Consider the following 6,000-nt stretch of genomic DNA (forward strand, 5'->3'; position numbering starts at 1 on the left):
TGGCTAGGAAGGCTTACGAGGCTCCGGGTTCAGCACGATCTTGGGCCGAGGTCCCCGTCGCTCAGGCGGCTGCTTTCGGTTAGCGGAACGCGAGCGGCGTCGAGCGTCCGTTTCAGGTCTGGGCTGGGAGACGGGAGGCGCCGCCCTGGCTCGCTGCTGCAGCTGAGGCGGTCTCTGGCGGCTCTGTGACGAGCTGGAGCACTTAGGCAGGAAGTGACGCATAGCCTGCAAATTCTTCTGGGCTTCAGTGAAGCGTTCAGCGAACTCTTTTACCGCCGGTCCGAATAGGCCGCTTGGTGCGATAGGTGCGTCGAGGAATGGTGCCTTATCCGCGTCCTTCATTTCTGTTAGCGTCAGCCACAGATGGCGCTCAAGGACAGTCAGGTTAACCATGGCCCGGCCGATGGATTGGGCGGTGGCCTTTGTGGCTCGCAGGGCTACATCAGTGGCGCTGCGCAGGTCCTTGAAAGCCTCAGGTTCAGGTCCAGATTCGTCCATGGTGCGGAGAAGTTTGGCCTGATAGACCTGCAGAACAGCCATGGAATGAAGCGCTGACGCAGCTTGGCCGGCGGCGGCATATGCGCGACCGGCGAGAGCTGAGGTAGATCTGCAGGGCTTCGAGGGATGAGAAGCTTTGGCTTTCCATCCAGCGGTGGAGGGTGGGCACAGATGGTTGGCCATAGCCTCCTCGAAGGGCGGGGTTCCCTCGTAGCCTCTTTCTCTCGCGCCGTCCACCGAGGAGAGCGAGGAAGAGAAAGAAGGCTTCAGGCGAGCAGAGTGCGGGGCTTTCCACGACTTTGTGAGTTCGTCGCGAACTTCGGGGAAGAAAGGGGAGGGTCTCTGTCGAGGGGCCTGCCGGCACCCTTGCAGGAACCACTCGTCCAGCCGGCTGCTGGCGGGTTCTTCCGGAGATGACCAGTCGAGCCCGAGGTCTTCCACGGCTTTGGACAGTATGCGGACGATTTCTGAGTCCATGCTGGTGCCCCTGCTCGTGTCAGCTAGTGTTGACGGCGCGGGGTCGAAGGCCGAGCCCGGCCAGTCATCGGATGCAGCGTCAATGGAAAGGCTGTCATCCTTTTCACCGTCGTCCCCTGACGCGCCGAACGAGACGAGACCCAGCGCTCCGGAGGGGTGCTGGTCTGCCTGCGTGAATAGAACTGGCGGCAGGGAGTCCTCGGGTGGTGGTGAAGCACGCGGAGACTGGCCCGGCGTGACGTCACTGAAGTCCGCGTGCTCTGGCGGCCTCCGTGAGCGGCGCTTTTTCTTGCGCGGCTCGAACAGAGGGGATGGCAGCACGGTGGTAGCAGGCTCGTTCGCGGCGAAGGCGGCAAAGCGAGCGCGCAGCTCGGTGAGGCCCAGGGAGTCACATTCGGGGCATCCGCCTCGAGTGAGAGCAGCTTCTGCGTGGTCAGGTCCCAGGCAGCAAGCGCAGATAATGTGACGGTCCCAGTCATGGAAGAGGGCCTCTGCACGAGGCGCAGGTCGAAGGCATTTTAAACAACGTCGCAGAGGCGAACACTTGAAAAGTTATTGCTTAGTAAAGGATATAAGGTGATGCGCGCCGGATGGCGTAGCAGAAGGCTTTGAAGGCGGCTGAAGGCGCCGGCGTCCTCGTAGCAGTCCTGCTGTAGGCTTGTCGACGGCGGGCGAAAAGACTCCAATAATCCAGAGGATCCAGCGAAGAGAAGGTCTTTGCTGAAGGAGATTAAATCTAAAGAACTCTCATGATGGGGCGCCTAATATATAGCCTTAGCCACGCTAATCTTGGCGGGCTCTGAGCGCGCGGGCGTGAAGCGCGCTCATTGGTCGTGCGTTCAGAGTCGCCCCGTCATTGGTTCGAGCAAGTTGCCGCAGCACAGCCAATGACCGAGCTGCCTCGCTCATTGCTGTCTGCTGTGCAGCTGCAATGCGTTTTACATAAAGACTTCAATATTTCTCGAGAAACTGAGTTTTCCCATAGCGTAAGCTACTTACGCAATAGGAGAGACCTCTCGAGAGGGAACCAGAACTTTCACATTATAAAATACAGTAACAGGCATTGCGGGATAGCAATTTGGTGACTTTATTTTACAGTTCATAACTAATTATACAATGTTAATATGTGTAAGCTGAAATGAACCCAAGTACATTACATTAATTACACATATTTCTTAAATGATACTATACATGTGGAATACATTTAAAACTTGAAATGTTTATATATACATATCTTTGTGGTTCTGAGAGTGCTAAAGGACATATGCCCTCTAGCGAGTCATTTAAAGAGAGAAACATGTGGTTTAGAGTGTGTGATGTATGCGACAATGAACGAGGAAATATTTGTATTTTGTGTGTACTTTTTTGTATAAAGTGTTGTAGAAAGTAACTTATTGTTACAGTGGTTTTCTTCAACTCTCTACTAAATACTACTATTCTTTAACCTTTAGTCAAGGTGGTTTTTGGCAGACTTCAGGTGCACAGCAATGTTTTTGTTAGGAAGCAGCGGCTTCATTCGTGGTGTCCTGCCATGGACACCATGACTGTTTAATGCTTTCCTTAGACTCATGAACAGAGATGTTCCATTGATTCTTTCAAGTCTTGAGTCATCTAGGCTGGATGGCAAACCCAAATACGCCTGTTGGTTGACTTACAACAACTATGTGTCTTTCAGCATGAGAAGAATGGAGGAATATTTTGATAAATGGCATATTGTATTGTTTCTATGTTACATATAAAGAATGCATAAAATAAAATATTCTGGAGCGATTGCAAGAAATCCATAGTGACATTAGCCTCAAAATTATAACCAAGGGTTTAACTTAAGGCTTTTTGGAAACTGGGCCCAAGATCACAGAATAGGTTAGAAAAGCAGGTCCAGTGATCTTTGAAGACTTCACAACGTGTTCCAAAAATGTCCTTGTTACATGTCTGTGCTTCCACACCTCTCTGTAATGGTTGTGTAGATTTGAGCTGATGATTGTTGATGTTTGACTGACTCTAAACATCCTTAACTGTCTGGGTAAGTAAAATATTTAACATGCTGTGGCAGGGCGGAGGTCAGGCCGGGTCGTGATCCTACACACCCGGTCCCGTATTAGGCTAATCAAGCCTCCGAGGTAGGGATAAAGGTCCACTGCAGGGTGTCGTGCAGGAGAGAGAGATCGTTAGCGGACATGTCCGTCATGTTTGTGTTTATGTGGTCTTTTGAGTTTATCATTAAAACTATTATTTATATTGAAAAGCCGGTTCTCGCCTCCTTTCCATTGATCCCTTTACACATGCCTTCCTAATGAGGTTGTCTGCTTTGATAGATCATTGTATAAGATAAGCAGACATGTGTCTAGGAATTAAAATTTGTCAATAAGCTTTTGAAGTCATTTTTTATCGCTTTGTGATTAAGGGGTGGGGGTAGGCAACACATTCAGGAACATACTTTAAACAATGGCACTTTCCTCTCCAGAATGGTCTATCTTGGAGCAACTCCAACCACTGGGTTAGTCCACCACTGTGTAAGAAGCACTTACTTTACTAGTTCCTATAGCATTACCTTCACTCATATACTGTATATTTCATTTTGGACAGGTGCTGTGACTTTAAAGAACTTATGAAACGGCTTCCATTCCTTTGTTAATTTGACAGTTCTAGGTATATTTCATGGGCCACAGCAGTCTGGAAGGGCCAAAAATGTCGGGAAATCTTCATGCCAAAGAAGCTGTTTCCATATTTTGGGATTTAGTGGCATGCTAAAGAATGTAGAGGTATAGGTGTACTTGTGAAAGGATTGCATGAATTTACAGTTTAAGCCAGAAGTTTACATACACCTTAGCCAAATACATTTAAACTCAGTTTTTCACAATTCCTGACATTTAATCATAGAAAATATTCTCTATCTTGGGTCATTTAGGATCACTACTTTATTTTAAGAATATGAAATGTCAGAATAATAATAGAGAATGATTTATTTCAGCTTTTATTTATTTCATCACATTCCCAGTGGGTCAGACGTTTATATACACTTTGTTAGTATTTGGTATCATTGCCTTTCAATTTTGTAACTTTAAATGTTTTGGGTAGCCGTCCACAAGCTTTTCACTATAAATTGCTGGAATTTTGGCCCATTCCTCCAGACAGAACTGGTGTAAATAAGTCAGGTTTGTAGGGCTCCTCGCTCGCACACTCTTTTTCAGTTTTGCCCACATATTTTCTATCAGATTATGGTCAGGGCTTTGTGATGGCCACTCCAATACCTTGACTTTGTTGTCCTTTAGCCATTTTGCCAAAACTTTGGAGGTATGCTTGGGGTCATTGTCCATTTGGAAGACCCATTTGCGACCGAGCTTTAAATTCATGGAAAATCTTTGAAACTAGGTAACTAAAAAAAAGATCATTAGGAAAATTATTAGGAACATAAATTTTCTCCAAGTTACACAATGCTCCCGAAAATGTAATTGGCTAGAAATTGATTTCCAAATTAATTAGACAAATTCTTATCCAGTAATCCAAGCGAATCCAATCAAAAGGTGTGGGAACCCTGTACAAAGGAGGAAGGGATTCCATGGTTTGTAGCATAGAGGGATTGTTTAGGCTAATTAGGTAATTTATTTATTTTACTTTTAACTCTACTCATATTGCAAAATTTTTTGGGATATCATGACTGTAAAGTAGGTCAAAATGTCTCAAGTGATAAAATGCAGTGATCAACAAAACAACTTTTTTAATAGAAAAGAAAATTTTGTTCTACATTGGCTAGTCAGAATACTGTTTTGATACGTTTGTGTGCAGCTTACAGTATAAGGCACATTGTCCCATCTGCTGCTGCTTCAAACGTAAAAGTTACTTGCTCACGAAACTTAACTTTGTCTTGCTTAGTTTTAACACTAAAAGGAGTATAACAATTGCACTTGTGGATTCAATTTTGATGTTCTGTTTCTCCAAGGTTATGTTGTCGGTACACCTTTATCAAAAGTATGTTTATAGAGTTATATTTTTAAATTAGATTTAAAACTGAAAATGATTTATTTTATGAAGCCATTTGCTCTGGTGGCCCTTGCAATTATTCTGAAAGGGAATCACACTAGTCAGACTGAGCTTTAGTAAGACTACTTAGAGATATAATTAAATTTTCCATTTCAAACATCCTATTTATAATCTTAAATAAGCCATTCCATTTACAGGATTCTGCATAATGGAATTCTGTTTTGGCAATTGGCAGATCAGTTTTGGTGGCATTTACAGCACACTGAGCAAAAGTGGCACAAAATGCAGACAAAGTCATTTTCAAAAATATTGCATAATTGTTTACATCTATAACACACTTCTTGCAGTCCATTAATGGCAGGCACACGTGAGTAAACTGAGATCATACACAAAATCTCAGTACCGGTTAGATCAAAGTGGGGCCAGTTCAGCAACCTGAGTTCATATGCCAAAATAGTTCTTAACGGGTGGGTTGTGATCCAAAAAATGGGTTGCAGGTTTTTTCTGAAGGGGTCATGGAGGGTGTTGTAGCTAACCATATAATCATACAGTTAGGAGAGCAAACAGGCTTATTAACTTCTGAAAGGGAGGGGAAAACACACTTTGTTGTTGACACTCAAATTAATCTCACTTGGTAGAATATAGGCACAGGTTGCATGATATACATCAAAGTTGCTGGTTCGATCCCCACAGCCACCACCATTGTGTCCTTGAGCAAGGCACTTAACTCCAGGTTGCTCCAGGGGGATTGTCCCTGTAATAAGTGCACTGTAAGTCACTTTGGATAAAAGCGTCTGCCAAATGCGTAAATGTAAATAAATGTAAAGTCTTGTGATTGTCTGATCAAAGAATTTGAGAAATTCTTGTTTGCGGTTTACACAGTCTCGTGCTGTCACAGACTGGTAAAATATCTCAGGACACATTAGCGGTGATATCTATAGGGAGTAGGAACATTTATGTATACCATCCCATAAAAACAACACTTAGAGCGCCTTGATTTTTCATTTTAAATACATTTTTGTTTACTTTTGTATGTAAACCACA

This window comes from Xyrauchen texanus, chromosome 9 (assembly GCF_025860055.1).
Source record: "Xyrauchen texanus isolate HMW12.3.18 chromosome 9, RBS_HiC_50CHRs, whole genome shotgun sequence".
NCBI classification, from domain to species: domain Eukaryota; kingdom Metazoa; phylum Chordata; class Actinopteri; order Cypriniformes; family Catostomidae; genus Xyrauchen; species Xyrauchen texanus.